A 16439-nucleotide genomic window follows, 5' to 3' on the forward strand; every position below is an offset into this window, starting at 1 on the left:
TCAGGCAACGAAATTGGGATGTTTGGGATTTTGTGAAAACTGCAGGGGAGTTTGTGAAAAATGTGACTTATTGCCGCTTTCAGTACTTGGCATATGTTTGGTTTAAAAAAGTCGCAATTTCAAACTGCCAATACGTACAGAGAGCCAAAATTTGGCACACAAATATGGCTCAGGCCTCGAAATTGGGATATTTGGCATATTTCGAAAACTGCTGCGGGGTTTGAAACAAATTTGAAAAAAACCCGCTTTCAGGACTTGGCATATGTTGGGTATAATAAGTCGTAATTTCAAACTGTGAATACGTGCAGAGAGCCAGAATTTGGCACCAAAATATGGCTCAGGCCACTAAATTGGGATGTTTGGGATTTTTAGAAAACTGCAGGGGAGTTTGTGTAAAATGTGACTCATTCCCGCTTTCAGTACTTGGCATATGTTGGGTATAATAAGTCGAAATTTCAAACTGCGAATACGTGCAGAGAGCCAGAATTTGGCTCCAAAATATATTTCAGGCCTCGATATTGGGATGTTTGGGATATTTTGAAACCTGCAGGGAGGATTGGGACAAATGTGACCAAACGCCGCTTTCAGCACTTGGCATATATTGGGTATAAAAAATTCGCAATATAAAACTGCGAATACGTGCAGAGAGCCAGAAGTTTGCTCCAAAATATGGCTCAGGCAACGAAATTGGGATGTTTGGGATTTTTTGAAAACTGCAGGGGAGTTTGTGCAAAATGTGACTCACTGCCGCTTTCAGGAATTGGCATATGTTGTGTATAAAAAGTCGTAGTTCCAAACTGCGAATACGTGCAGAGAGCCAGAATTTGGCTCCAAAATATGGTTCAGGCCTCGAAATTGGGAAGTTTGGGATATTTTGAAAACTGCAGGGGAGTTTGTGCAAAATGTGACTCATTGCCGCTTTCAGTACTTGGCATATGTTGGGTATAAAAAGTCGTAATTTCAAACTGCGAATACGTGCAGAGAGCCTGAATTTGGCTCCAAAATATGGCTCAGGCAACGAAATTGGGATGTTTGGGATTTTTTGAAAACTGCAGGGGAGTTTGTGCAAAATGTGACTCATTGCTGCTTTCAGTACTTGGCATATGTTGGGTATAATAAGTCGTAATTTCAAACTGCAAATACGTGCAGAGAGCCAGAATTTGGCTCCAAAATATATCTCAGGCCTCGATATTGGGATGTTTGGGATATTTTGAAAACTGCAGGGGGGATTGGGACAAATGTGACCAAACGCCGCTTTAAGCACTTGGCATATGTTGGGTATAAAAAAGTCGCAATTTAAGACTGCAAATAAGTGCAGAGAGCCAGAATTTGGCTCCAAAATATGGCTCAGGCCTCGAAATTGGGATATTTGGAATATTTCGAAAACTGCTGCGGGGTTTGAAACAAATTTGAAAAAAAGCCGCTTTCATTACTTGGCATATGTTCCGTATAAAAAGTCGTAATTTCAAACTGCGAATATGTGCAGAGAGCCTGAATTTGGCTCCAAAATATGGCTGAGGCAACGAAATTGGGATGTTTGGGATTTTGTGAAAACTGCAGGGGAGTTTGTGCAAAATGTGACTTATTGCCGCTTTCAGTACTGGGCATATGTTGGGTATAAAAAAGTCGCAATTTCAAACTGCCAATACGTAAAGAGAGCCAAAATTTGGCACCAAAATATGGCTCTGGCCTCGAAATGGGGATATTTGGGATATTTCGAAAACTGCATGTGAGTTGATGCAAAATGTGACTCACTGCCGCTGTCAGGACTTGGCATATGTTGGGTATAAAAAGTCATAATATCAAACTGCGAATACGTTCATAGAGCCAGAATTTGGCTCCAAAATATGGCTCAGGCCTCGAAATTGGGATGTTTGGGATATTTTGAAAACTCCAGGGAGGTTTGGGACAAATGTGACCAAACGCCGGTTTCAGTACTTGGCATATGTTGGGTATAAAAAAGTCGCATTTTCAAACTGCGAATTTGTGCAGAAAGCCAAAATTTGGCTCCAAAATATGGCTCAGGCCTCGAAATTGGGATATTTGGGATATTTCGAAAACTGCAGGGGAGTTTGTGCAAAATGTGGCTCATTGCCGCTTTCAGTACTTGGCATATGATGGGTATAATAAGTCGTAATTTCAAACTGCGAATACGTGCAGAGAGCCTGAATTTGGCTCCAAAATATGGCTCAGGCCTCGAAATTGGGATATTTGGCATATTTCGAAAACTGCTGCTGGGTTTGGGACAAATTTGAAAAAAAGCCGCTCTCATTACTTGGCATATGTTCCGTATAAAAAGTCGTAATTTCAAACTGCGAATACGTGCAGAGAGCCTGAATTTGGCTCCAAAATATGGCTCAGGCCACAAAATTGGGATGTTTGGGATTTTTTGAAAACTGCAGGGGAGTTTGTGCAAAATGTGACTCATTGCCGCTTTCAGTACTTGGCATATGTTGGGTATAATAAGTCGTAATTTCAAACTGCGAATTCGTGCAGAGAGCCTGAATTTGGCTCCAAAATATGGCTCAGGCCTCGATATTGGGATGTTTGGGATATTTTGAAAACTGCAGGGAGGTTTGGGACAAATGTGACCAAACGCCGCTTTCAGTACTTCGCATATGTTGGGTATAAAAAAGTCGTAATTTCAGACTGCGAATACGTGCATAGAGCCAGAATTTGGATCCAAAATATGGCTCAGGCCTCGAAATTGGGAAGTTTGGGATATTTTGAAAACTGCAGGGGAGTTTGTGCAAAATGTGACTCACTGCCGCTTTCAGTACTTGGCATATGTTGGTATATAAAGTTGTAATTTTAAACTGCGAATACGTGCAGAGAGCCTGAATTTGGCTCCAAAATATGGCTCAGGCCTCGAAATTGGGATGTTTGGGATATTTTGAAAACTGCAGGGAGGTTTGGGACAAATGTGACCAAACGCCGCTTTCAGTACTTGGCATATGCTGGGTATAAAAAAGTCGCAATTTCAAACTGCGAATACGTGCAGAGAGCCAGAATTTGGCTCCAAATTATGGTTCAGGCCTTAAAATTGGGATATTTGGGATATTTTGAAAACTGCAGGGTAGTTTGTCCAAAATGTGACTCACTGCCGCTTTTAGGAATTGGCATATGTTGTGTATAAAAAGTCGTTATATCAAACTGCGAATACGTGCAGAGAGCCAGAATTTTGGCTCCAAAATATGGTTTAGGCCTCGAAATTGGGAAGTTTGGGATATTATGAAAACTGCAGGGGAGTTTGTGCGAAATGTGACTCACTGCCGCTTTCAGTACTTGGCATATGTTGGGTATAAAAAGTCGTAATTTTAAACTGCAAATACGTGCAGAGAGCCATAATTTGGCTCCAAAATATGGCTCAGGCAACGAAATTGGGATGTTTGGGATTTTGTGAAAACTACAGGGGAGTTTGTGCAAAATGTGACTTATTTCCGCTTTCAGTACTGGGCATATGTTGGGTATAAAAAGTCGCAAATTCAAACTGCTAATACGTAAAGAGAGCCAAAATTTGGCACCAAAATATGGCTCTGGCCTCGAAATGGGGATATTTGGGATATTTCGAAAACTGCAGGGGAGTTGATGCAAAATGTGACTCACTGCCGCTGTCAGGACTTGGCATATGTTGGGTATAAAAAGTCGTAATATCAAACTGCGAATACGTGCATAGAGCCAGAATTTGGCTCCAAAATATGGCTCAGGCCTCGAAGTTGGGATGTTTGGGATATTTTGAAAACTGCAGGGAGGATTGGGACAAATGTGACCAAACGCCGCTTTTAGTACTTGGCATTTGTTGGGTATAAAAAAGTCGCAATTTCAAACTGCGAATACGTGCAGAAAGCCAGAATTTGGCTCCAAAATATGGCTCGGGCCTCGAAATTGGGATATTTGGGATATTTCGAAAACTGCAGGGGAGTTTGTGCAAAATGTGACTCATTGCCGCTTTCAGTACTTGGCATATGTTGGGTATAATAAGTCGTAATTTCAAACTGCGAATACGTGCAGAGAGCCTGAATTTGGCTCCAAAATATGGCTCAGGCCACAAAATTGGGATGTTTGGGATTTTTTGAAAACTGCAGGGGAGTTTGTGCAAAATGTGACTCATTGCTGCTTTCAGTACTTGGCATATGTTGGGTATAATAAGTCGTAATTTCAAACTGCAAATACGTGCAGAGAGCCAGAATTTGGCTCCAAAATATATCTCAGGCCTCGATATTGGGATGTTTGGGATATTTTGAAAACTGCAGGGGGGATTGGGACAAATGTGACCAAACGCCGCTTTAAGCACTTGGCATATGTTGGGTATAAAAAAGTCGCAATTTAAGACTGCAAATAAGTGCAGAGAGCCAGAATTTGGCTCCAAAATATGGCTCAGGCCTCGAAATTGGGATATTTGGCATATTTCGAAAACTGCTGCGGGGTTTGAAACAAATTTGAAAAAAAGCCGCTTTCATTACTTGGCATATGTTCCGTATAAAAAGTCGTAATTTCAAACTGCGAATATGTGCAGAGAGCCTGAATTTGGCTCCAAAATATGGCTGAGGCAACGAAATTGGGATGTTTGGGATTTTGTGAAAACTGCAGGGGAGTTTGTGCAAAATGTGACTTATTGCCGCTTTCAGTACTGGGCATATGTTGGGTATAAAAAAGTCGCAATTTCAAACTGCCAATACGTAAAGAGAGCCAAAATTTGGCACCAAAATATGGCTCTGGCCTCGAAATGGGGATATTTGGGATATTTCGAAAACTGCAGGTGAGTTGATGCAAAATGTGACTCACTGCCGCTGTCAGGACTTGGCATATGTTGGGTATAAAAAGTCATAATATCAAACTGCGAATACGTTCATAGAGCCAGAATTTGGCTCCAAAATATGGCTCAGGCCTCGAAATTGGGATGTTTGGGATATTTTGAAAACTGCAGGGAGGTTTGGGACAAATGTGACCAAACGCCGGTTTCAGTACTTGGCATATGTTGGGTATAAAAAAGTTGCATTTTCAAACTGCGAATTTGTGCAGAAAGCCAAAATTTGGCTCCAAAATATGGCTCAGGCCTCGAAATTGGGATATTTGGGATATTTCGAAAACTGCAGGGGAGTTTGTGCAAAATGTGGCTCATTGCCGCTTTCAGTACTTGGCATATGATGGGTATAATAAGTCGTAATTTCAAACTGCGAATACGTGCAGAGAGCCAGAATTTGGCTCCAAAATATGGCTCAGGCCTCGAAATTGGGATATTTGGGATATTTCGAAAACTGCAGGGGAGTTTGTGCAAAATGTGGCTCATTGCCGCTTTCAGTACTTGGCATATGTTCCGTATAAAAAGTCGTAATTTCAAACTGCGAATACGTGCAGAGAGCCTGAATTTGGCTCCAAAATATGGCTCAGGCCACAAAATTGGGATGTTTGGGATTTTTTGAAAACTGTTTGTGCAAAATGTGACTCATAGCCGCTTTCAGTACTTGGCATATGTTGGGTATAATAAGTCGTAATTTCAAACTGCGAATTCGTGCAGAGAGCCTGAATTTGGCACCAAAATATGGCTCAGGCCTCGATATTGGGATGTTTGGGATATTTTGAAAACTGCAGGGAGGTTTGGGACAAATGTGACCAAACGCCGCTTTCAGTACTTCGCATATGTTGGGTATAAAAAAGTCGTAATTTCAGACTGCGAATACGTGCATAGAGCCAGAATTTGGATCCAAAATATGGCTCAGGCCTCAAAATTGGGAAGTTTGGGATATTTTGAAAACTGCAGGGGAGTTTGTGCAAAATGTGACTCTCTGCCGCTTTCAGTATTTGGCATATGTTGGTATATAAAGTTGTAATTTTAAACTGCGAATACGTGCAGAGAGCCTGAATTTGGCTCCAAAATATGACTCAGGCCTCGAAATTGGGATGTTTGGGATATTTTGAAAACTGCAGGGAGGTTTGGGACAAATGTGACCAAACGCCGCTTTCAGTACTTGGCATATGCTGGGTATAAAAAAGTCGCAATTTCAAACTGCGAATACGTGCAGAGAGCCAGAATTTGGCTCCAAATTATGGTTCAGGCCTTAAAATTGGGATATTTGGGATATTTTGAAAACTGCAGGGTAGTTTGTCCAAAATGTGACTCACTGCCGCTTTTAGGAATTGGCATATGTTGTGTATAAAAAGTCGTTATATCAAACTGCGAATACGTGCAGAGAGCCAGAATTTTGGCTCCAAAATATGGTTTAGGCCTCGAAATTGGGAAGTTTGGGATATTATGAAAACTGCAGGGGAGTTTGTGCGAAATGTGACTCACTGCCGCTTTCAGTACTTGGCATATGTTGGGTATAAAAAGTCGTAATTTTAAACTGCAAATACGTGCAGAGAGCCATAATTTGGCTCCAAAATATGGCTCAGGCAACGAAATTGGGATGTTTGGGATTTTGTGAAAACTACAGGGGAGTTTGTGCAAAATGTGACTTATTTCCGCTTTCAGTACTGGGCATATGTTGGGTATAAAAAGTCGCAAATTCAAACTGCCAATATGTAAAGAGAGCCAAAATTTGGCACCAAAATATGGCTCTGGCCTCGAAATGGGGATATTTGGGATATTTCGAAAACTGCAGGGGAGTTGATGCAAAATGTGACTCACTGCCGCTGTCAGGACTTGGCATATGTTGGGTATAAAAAGTCGTAATATCAAACTGCGAATACGTGCATAGAGCCAGAATTTGGCTCCAAAATATGGCTCAGGCCTCGAAGTTGGGATGTTTGGGATATTTTGAAAACTGCAGGGAGGATTGGGACAAATGTGACCAAACGCCGCTTTTAGTACTTGGCATTTGTTGGGTATAAAAAAGTCGCAATTTCAAACTGCGAATACGTGCAGAAAGCCAGAATTTTACTCCAAAATATGGCTCGGGCCTCGAAATTGGGATATTTGGGATATTTCGAAAACTGCAGGGGAGTTTGTGCAAAATGTGACTCATTGCCGCTTTCAGTACTTGGCATATGTTGGGTATAATAAGTCGTAATTTCAAACTGCGAATACGTGCAGAGAGCCTGAATTTGGCTCCAAAATATGGCTCAGGCCACAAAATTGGGATGTTTGGGATTTTTTGAAAACTGCAGGGGAGTTTGTGCAAAATGTGACTCATTGCTGCTTTCAGTACTTGGCATATGTTGGGTATAATAAGTCGTAATTTCAAACTGCAAATACGTGCAGAGAGCCAGAATTTGGCTCCAAAATATATCTCAGGCCTCGATATTGGGATGTTTGGGATATTTTGAAAACTGCAGGGGGGATTGGGACAAATGTGACCAAACGCCGCTTTAAGCACTTGGCATATGTTGGGTATAAAAAAGTCGCAATTTAAGACTGCAAATAAGTGCAGAGAGCCAGAATTTGGCTCCAAAATATGGCTCAGGCCTCGAAATTGGGATATTTGGCATATTTCGAAAACTGCTGCGGGGTTTGAAACAAATTTGAAAAAAAGCCGCTTTCATTACTTGGCATATGTTCCGTATAAAAAGTCGTAATTTCAAACTGCGAATATGTGCAGAGAGCCTGAATTTGGCTCCAAAATATGGCTCAGGCAACGAAATTTGGATGTTTGGGATTTTGTGAAAACTGCAGGGGAGTTTGTGAAAAATGTGACTTATTGCCGCTTTCAGTACTTGGCATATGTTTGGTTTAAAAAAGTCGCAATTTCAAACTGCCAATACGTACAGAGAGCCAAAATTTGGCACACAAATATGGCTAAGGCCTCGAAATTGGGATATTTGGCATATTTCGAAAACTGCACGCGAGTTGATGCAAAATGTTACTCACTGCCGCTTTCAGGACTTGGCATATGTTGGGTATAAAAAAGTCGTAATTTCAAACTGTGAATACGTGCAGAGAGCCAGAATTTGGCACCAAAATATGGCTCAGGCCACTAAATTGGGATGTTTGGGATTTTTAGAAAAGTGCAGGGGAGTTTGTGTAAAATGTGACTCATTCCCGCTTTCAGTACTTGGCATATGTTGAGTATAATAAGTCGAAATTTCAAACTGCGAATACGTGCAGAGAGCCAGAATTTGGCTCCAAAATATATTTCAGGCCTCGATATTGGGATGTTTGGGATATTTTGAAATCTGCAGGGAGGATTGGGACAAATGTGACCAAACGCCGCTTTTAGCACTTGGCATATATTGGGTATAAAAAATTCGCAAGTTCAGACGGCGAATATGTGACGAGAGCCAGAATTTGGCTCCAAAATATGGCTCAGGCCTCGATATTGGGATGTTTGGGATATTTTGAAAACTGCAGGGAGGTTTGGGACAAATGTGACAAAGCGCCGCTTTCAGTACTTGGCATATGTTGGGTATAAAAAAGTCGTAATTTCAAACTGCGAATACGTGCAGAAAGCCAGAATTTGGCTCCAAAATATGGCTCACGCCTCGAAATTGGGATATTTTGGATATTTCGAAAACTGCAGGCGAGTTGATGCCAAATGTGACTCACTGCCGCTTTCAGGACTTGGCATATGTTGGGTATAAAAAAGTCGTAATTTCAAACTGCGAATACGTGCAGAAAGCCAGAATTTGGCTCCAAAATATGGCTCACGCCTCGAATCTGGGATATTTTGGATATTTTGAAAACTGCAGGGGAGTTTGTGCAAAATGTAACTCACTGCCATTTTAAGGACTTGGCATATGTTGGGTATAAAAAGTCGTAATATCAAACTGTGAATACGTGCATAGAGCCAGAATTTGGCTCCAAAATATGGCTCAGGCCTCGAAATTGGGATGTTTGGGATATTTTGAAATCTGCAGGGAGGTTTGGGACAAATGTGACCAAACGCCGCTTTCAGTACTTGGCATATGTTGCGTATAAAAAAGTCGCAATTTCAAACTGCGAATACGGGCAGAGAGCCTGAATTTGGCTCCAAAATATGGCTCAGGCCACAAAATTGGGTTGTTTGAGATTTTTTGAAAACTGCAGCAAAGTTTAGGACAAATATGACCAAACGCCCCTTTCATTACTTGGCATATGTTCCGTATAAAAAGTCGTAATTTTAAACTGCGAATACGTGCAGAGAGCCAGAATTTGGCTCCAAAATATGGCTCAGGCCTCGATATTGGGATGTTTGGGATATTTTGAAAACTGCAGGGAGGTTTGGGACAAATGTGACCAAACGCCGCTTTCAGTACTTCGCATATGTTGGGTATAAAAAAGTCGTAATTTCAGACTGCGAATACGTGCATAGAGCCAGAATTTGGATCCAAAATATGGTTCAGGCCTCGAAATTGGGAAGTTTGGGATATTTTGAAAACTGCAGGGGAGTTTGTGCAAAATGTGACTCACTGCCGCTTTCAGTACTTGGCATATGTTGTATATAAAGTTGTAATTTTAAACTGCGAATACGTGCAGAGAGCCAGAATTTTGCTCCAAAATATGGCTCAGGCTTCAAAATTGGGATATTTGGGATATTTTGAAAACTGCAGGGGGGTTTGGGACAAATGTGACGAAACACTGCTTTCAGTACTTGGCATATGTTGGGTATAAAAAAGTCGCAATATAAAACTGCGAATACGTGCAGAGAGCCAGAAGTTTGCTCCAAAATATGGCTCAGGCTTCAAAATTGGGATATTTGGGATATTTTGAAAACTGCAGGGGAGTTTGTGCAAAATGTGACTCACTGCCGCTTTCAGGAATTGCCATATGTTGTGTATAAAAAGTCGTAGTTCCAAACTGCGAATACGTGCAGAGAGCCAGAATTTGGCTCCAAAATATGGTTCAGGCCTCGAAATTGGGAAGTTTGGGATATTTTGAAAACTGCAGGGGAGTTTGTGCAAAATGTGACTCATTGCCGCTTTCAGTACTTGGCATATGTTGGGTATAAAAAGTCGTAATTTCAAACTGCGAATACGTGCAGAGAGCCTGAATTTGGCTCCAAAATATGGCTCAGGCAACGAAATTGGGATGTTTGGGATTTTGTGAAAACTGCAGGGGAGTTTGTGCAAAATGTGACTTATTGCCGCTTTCAGTACTGGGCATATGTTGGGTATAAAAAAGTCGCAATTTCAAACTGCCAATACGTAAAGAGAGCCAAAATTTGGCACCAAAATATGGCTCAGGCCTCGAAATGGGGATATTTGGGATATTTCGAAAACTGCAGGGGAGTTGATGCAAAATGTGACTCACTGCCGCTGTCAGGACTTGGCATATGTTGGGTATAAAAAGTCATAATATCAAACTGCGAATACGTTCATAGAGCCAGAATTTGGCTCCAAAATATGGCTCAGGCCTCGAAATTGGGATGTTTGGGATATTTTGAAAACTGCAGGGAGGTTTGGGACAAATGTGACCAAACGCCGGTTTCAGTACTTGGCATATGTTGGGTATAAAAAAGTCGCAATTTCAAACTGCGAATTTGTGCAGAAAGCCAAAATTTGGCTCCAAAATATGGCTCAGGCCTCGAAATTGGGATATTTGGGATATTTCGAAAACTGCAGGGGAGTTTGTGCAAAATGTGGCTCATTGCCGCTTTCAGTACTTGGCATATGATGGGTATAATAAGTCGTAATTTCAAACTGCGAATACGTGCAGAGCCTGAATTTGGCTCCAAAATATGGCTCAGGCCTCGAAATTGGGATATTTGGCATATTTCGAAAACTGCTGCAGGGTTTGGGACAAATTTGAAAAAAAGCCGCTCTCATTACTTGGCATATGTTCCGTATAAAAAGTCGTAATTTCAAACTGCGATTACGTGCAGAGAGCCTGAATTTGGCTCCAAAATATGGCTCAGGCCACAAAATTGGGATGTTTGGGATTTTTTGAAAACTGCAGGGGAGTTTGTGCAAAATGTGACTCATTGCCGCTTTCAGTACTTGGCATATGTTGGGTATAATAAGTCGTAATTTCAAACTGCGAATACGTGCAGAGAGCCAGAATTTGGCTCCAAAACATGGCTCAGGCCTCGAAATTGGGATATTTGGCATATTTCGAAAACTGCTGCAGGGTTTGGGACAAATTTGAAAAAAGCCGCTCTCATTACTTGGCATATGTTCCTTATAAAAAGTCGTAATTTCAAACTGCGAATATGTGCATGTGGTGTTTGTGTGTTACTGAGGAAGTCTTGGTTGTAGGGTTGATGTAAAGTCATGACTTGGTTACTGACTTTAATACTTAATATGATTACATGACTAGTAGCTACCAAGCTTGGCGGGCGTCCTGTACGCTCTTGTTTACCTTCTGTCTCTCTCTGGCGTCCCAGCCGCCGCACATAGAAAACGGATGGTACCATTTTCTGTGAACATGACATCCCTCCTTTTCTTTAAAAAGAATGAATACAGGATGTCTACCATGCTTGTAGCACAAAGCAAAGTTATTGACACAAAGTAAGTTATTACCATATCAAGAGATACTGCATACATTTAACATTAATTAAGCACACAAAGAATTTAAACAACTTAATCTTTTCCACAAAGGATTTCAATGTTAAAAATACATATGCAATGTTAAACAAACATGAAAGAAACTGTACTACAAAGTTACAAAATATTGAATGAGATATCTGCATTATTCAAACAATATTAAATTTAGTTTAGCATAATAAGTAAATACTTTTCATTACATAGGAACACAATTAATCATCAAATCGTGTAGGGCGTTTAACATGACGTTTAGGACGAGAGTCCTTAAATGCAATAACATCCCTTGATGAATTGTTTGTCGGGTTATAACTATTTTTTTCTTTTTCTTTTGCACGACTTTGCACTTCATCATTTTCTACACTAGTTGGAATCACTTTGAAATAAGCCATATTACGTGTTATACTATGATCACTATTACTAGCTGTTACCATAGTTCCTTTTACACTAATCACTTTATATGGTTTTGTATCATACGGCATATCTAACTTTCCCTCTTTTTTCTTTTTAACGAGAACAGTGTCTCCAACCTTTATGAACTGTTCCTTTGCACGTTGATCATGAGCAATTTTCATTTTGCCCTTGGCTAGTGCATCCTTCTGAGCGAGACGTTTATCCGTTACCTCGGCTGGCATGACGGGTAGTGCGATTCTCATAGGACGTCCAAATAAAAGTTCGCCAGGCGACTTGCCCAGTGTTCCATGTGGTGTTGCACGGTAGTTCCTGAGAAAAGCATACATAGCTTGTTTCCAGGATCGTCCTTCGGCATGAGCACAGCGTACCGCTTTCATGAGAGGTTGCATGAATCTCTCAACTTCTCCATTTGCTTGGGGATGTAGTGGCATCACACGGCGGTGTTTGAATCCAATATGCTCAGCAAAGTTGACAAAGTCTTGTCCATTGAATGGCGGTCCATTGTCCGTCTTGACAACTTCAGGAATGCCAAAGTTTGAAAAGATCTTGTCAAGTTTCGGGATGACGGCCTTTGCAGATGTGGAATTGATGATTTCTACTTCTGGATAACGTGAGTGATCATCAATGACTACCATCAAGTACTCTCCAGTTGGTAGTGGTCCGCAGAAGTCCATTGATAGTTCCGTCCATGGTGCAGCAGGTAGTGGTGAAGGTTGTAGAGGTGTTGGTCTTGAAGTATCCACTGCAGCTTGGCAAGGGACACAGGCATCATGCATATCCTTTGCTTGACGATCAATGCCAGGAAACCACACCTTTTCTCGTAGCAGCTGTTTCGTCCTAACAAGACCTTGGTGTCCTTGATGTGCAAGCTTCAGAGCACGTTGCTGGAGAACAGCTGGAATCACGATACGAGTACCTCGCAGCACAGTGTCGCGTTGTTGCGTAACACTTAATTCTGTCTGGATGCGTTCAAGTGCTTTGAATGCATCTTGGTCAACTCCTGAGGGTGGGATGCGTGGAAACTTTTTCTTAGTCAATGCATCCACTGTTGCATGCAGAGTTGGGTCCTCTAGGGTTGCAGTACGGATTTCATCAAGAGTAAGAGCCTTAGGGACTGCATCACAGGTTACAGAGTGTACATATTCCTCGGCAACTTGCTGATGCTTGGTGATGGTGAAACTGTTTGCAGGATGTCGACTGATGTAATCAGCGGGATTGCCTGCACCCGGCTTGTATTTCACCGTAAAGTTGTATGGTTGCAGACGAAGAGCCCATCTCTCAATGCGAGCTGGTGGTTTGGACTTTGGATTATTGAAGATGGTCTCCAACGGTTTGTGGTCAGTGACCATCGTGGTGAAGGGCGCACCAAGCAGATACACCTTGAAGTGTTCACAGCCCCATACAAGAGCAAGAGCTTCCTTCTCTGTCTGACTGTATCGTTGCTCAACATCTGTGAGAGAACGGCTGGCGTAGGCAATTACTACTCGGGAATCTGGTTGACCAGGTTTGTGTTGGGCTAAAACAGCACCTAATCCAACAGGACTAGCATCCACCGTTAACTCAGTGTCCATTGATGGATCAAAGTATGCAGCAGTCGCATTCTCTACTAGTGCATCTTTCACAGCATCAAATGCATTTTGCTCGATATCGCTCCAGTACCATGATGCATTTTTCTTCAGGAGCTCACGTAGAGGCTTTGTAATGGTAGCAAAATCTGGAATGAAGCGAGAACAGTAGTTTGCCATTCCCAGAAAACTATGTACTTCAGTGGACGTTGAAGGAGGTGCAGCATTCTTGATATCTGCAACTTTCTTAGGATCTGGAGACAGACCTTTGTCACTAAGTACATGTCCAAAGAATTCAATTTTATGTTGATTGAACTCACACTTTGCTCGGCTTAGCGTCAAATTCTTTTCTCGTAAGCGTTGCAATGTTGCACGAAGAGCTTTGTCGTGTTCAGCTTGGGTACGGCCATAAACAATGATGTCATCAGACATGTTGTCAGCATTAGGTATGTCTTGCAATACCTGGCTGATGATGTGCTGGAATACCTCGGCAGCACTGTTGATACCAAAACTCAGGCGCTTGTACCTATACAGACCTCGATGTGTCGTAAACGTTGTGATGAATCGACTCTCCTCATCAAGTTCAAGCTGATGATAGCCCTTGTTTAAATCTAACTTGCTGAATACAGTTGCACCATTCAAGCGGTAGATCATATCATCTACAGTCGGTGTAGGATGACGTTCACGCATTATTGCCTTGTTGGGAACACGCATGTCCACACAAATGCGTATCTCATCTGGATTCTTCGGCTTTGGTGGAGTGACAATTGGGCTTACCCATGGTGCTGGGCCTGTTACTGGTTCAATGATATCTAGTTCTATCAGCCTATCCAGTTCGGCATCGACTTTCTTGCGAGTATGGAATGGTTGTCGGCGATGTGGCTGGGCAACTGGAATTACATCTGGGTTGATATGCAGATGTACTTTGCTATCAGTATAACAACCTATGGATTTAAATCGATCAGAAAATTCAGCAACAATACCATCAACATTGTTTGCAGATTCCACTGCTACAGCATTAGAAAGCTGAAGTAGCCCCAATTTGGTTGAAGTCTTGTAACTGAGTAAAGACTCCTTTGCATTCCTAACAACATGGAATGTAGTAATGAGCATTGCATTCTTTGACTTAATCTCTGCAGTGAAAGTTCCAATCACTGGCAAGGCTACCTTTGAAGCATAGGCAGTGGCTTTGACATTATAGTTCTCAAGCTTTGGGAACTGTTTTTTAAATTTCTCATAGTGGCACTCAGCAATGGTATCAATGTTTGATCCAGTGTCAATGAGAACTTTGAGACAAATACCAGCAATGTATACACATGTCTCTGGGTTGTTTGGAAGATCATTCCATTCTGTGATTGATTGTACTCCAGAAGTATAATCACATTCACTGTCATCTGAGACTGGTTGTAATGAAATGTTGTCTTGTACATTATTAACATTCTGGATATGAGGTGCAATATCGTGTTTACCACCTCGACCCCTATGACCTGATCCTCGTACAGTGCTTTTATTCATTGACTGTGGTTTCTTTAGTGCGGAACGACACATAGCACCAAAATGACCTAGTTTTCCACACTCATAGCACTTCTTACCTTGAGCAGGACAAACATTATCTTGGTGTGGGTAGTCTCCTCCACAATTGTAACATTTATTGTTGACACCCTCTGATGTGGGTCGTGGTGACTGCTTGAGCCTTGTTCCTTGACCCCAGTTGTGACGTAGTTCTCGGCTAAATTTACTGTTAGGTTTGCCATGATATCTTCTTTGATCACGGTGTCCTCCCTGAACCTTACGTACCTCATCACTGTTAGTAACAGTGGCAGAACCGTTATTAGCACTGCACTCCATGACACGAGCATCACGTGCAGCATCTTCCATTCGACGAGCCATATCCAGTATCTTGGTAAGAGAACTGTCATCATCAACAAGTTCTAGAGCTCTTCGACGGAGACGTGTAGATGTGCATGTTTCAATTATTTGCTGTTTGATTTCTTTGTCAACATCAGCAAACTCACAATGGGCTGCTAAACCCTGCAGACGTGTGTGGTATTGATCCACAGTTTCATTAGAGAGTTGTTTTGCTCTCCTGAAATGCATAATTTCCATTGCAGTATTTTGCCTTGGTTTAAAATGCTCTGTTAGTTTGGCTTTGGCAGTGTCATAATCTTTGGCACCACCAGTGTCTTTCAGTGTGTCAAAGATGTCACAAACTCTATCACCTGCATAATGAAGTAGAAAGGCACGCTTTCTTTCAGCACTTTTGATGTCAGAAACTATCAACAAATTTTCAAACCTTTTAAGCCATTTGACCCACCTCTGTGACAGGTTTGTCTGGTCACAGTCAGGATCAAATGCAGGAAACTGAGGTATATTTGCCATTTTTTACTGAATAAATGTAAACTTATCACTTAAATGTTCCTCAGAATATTAAACACTTACTGCACTGAATATGTTAGTCAAGAATTCACTGTAATTACTTTAATTTTGCAAAGCACACAAGCATTTTAATGCAAAAGTTCACAACAGTGCACAATATAGCAGCAACTGACTTCTTACCTAGCCCTTGTGTACATGTGTTGTTCCTACTCACAGCAGCAGCACAGCAGTTGGCACAGCAGTTGGCACAGCAGTTGGTACAGCAGCAGTTGGTACAGCAGTTGGTGCAGCAGTTGGTACAGCAGCAGTTGGTACAGCAGTTAGTTCAGTGTGATGAATTTTGTAGCACGAAGCGTCGTTTCGTAACCAAAACATCAGGTTTTGTACACATCAAAGCGTCGTTTCGTACACAACGTCGGCAGATTCCTCAGTACACAGTTTCTTCAGCACAGCTTGGGTAGCACACAGCTTGGGTAGCACACAGCATTGGTTAGCACACAGCATCGTTTAGCACACAGCATCGGTTAGCATACAGCATCGGTTAGCATACAGCATCGGGTATGGCGCTCACAGCTTCTCTTCCTCCTCCAGGCAGCATGCTTCTCCCTTGTGTTTGAAACTGAACAAATACCTGCGTTCACAGTTCATCCTCGTTGCCAATGTGGTGTTTGTGTGTTACTGAGGAAGTCT

The sequence above is a fragment of the Procambarus clarkii genome, chromosome 11 (assembly GCF_040958095.1).
Source record: "Procambarus clarkii isolate CNS0578487 chromosome 11, FALCON_Pclarkii_2.0, whole genome shotgun sequence".
In the NCBI taxonomy this organism is placed as follows: domain Eukaryota; kingdom Metazoa; phylum Arthropoda; class Malacostraca; order Decapoda; family Cambaridae; genus Procambarus; species Procambarus clarkii.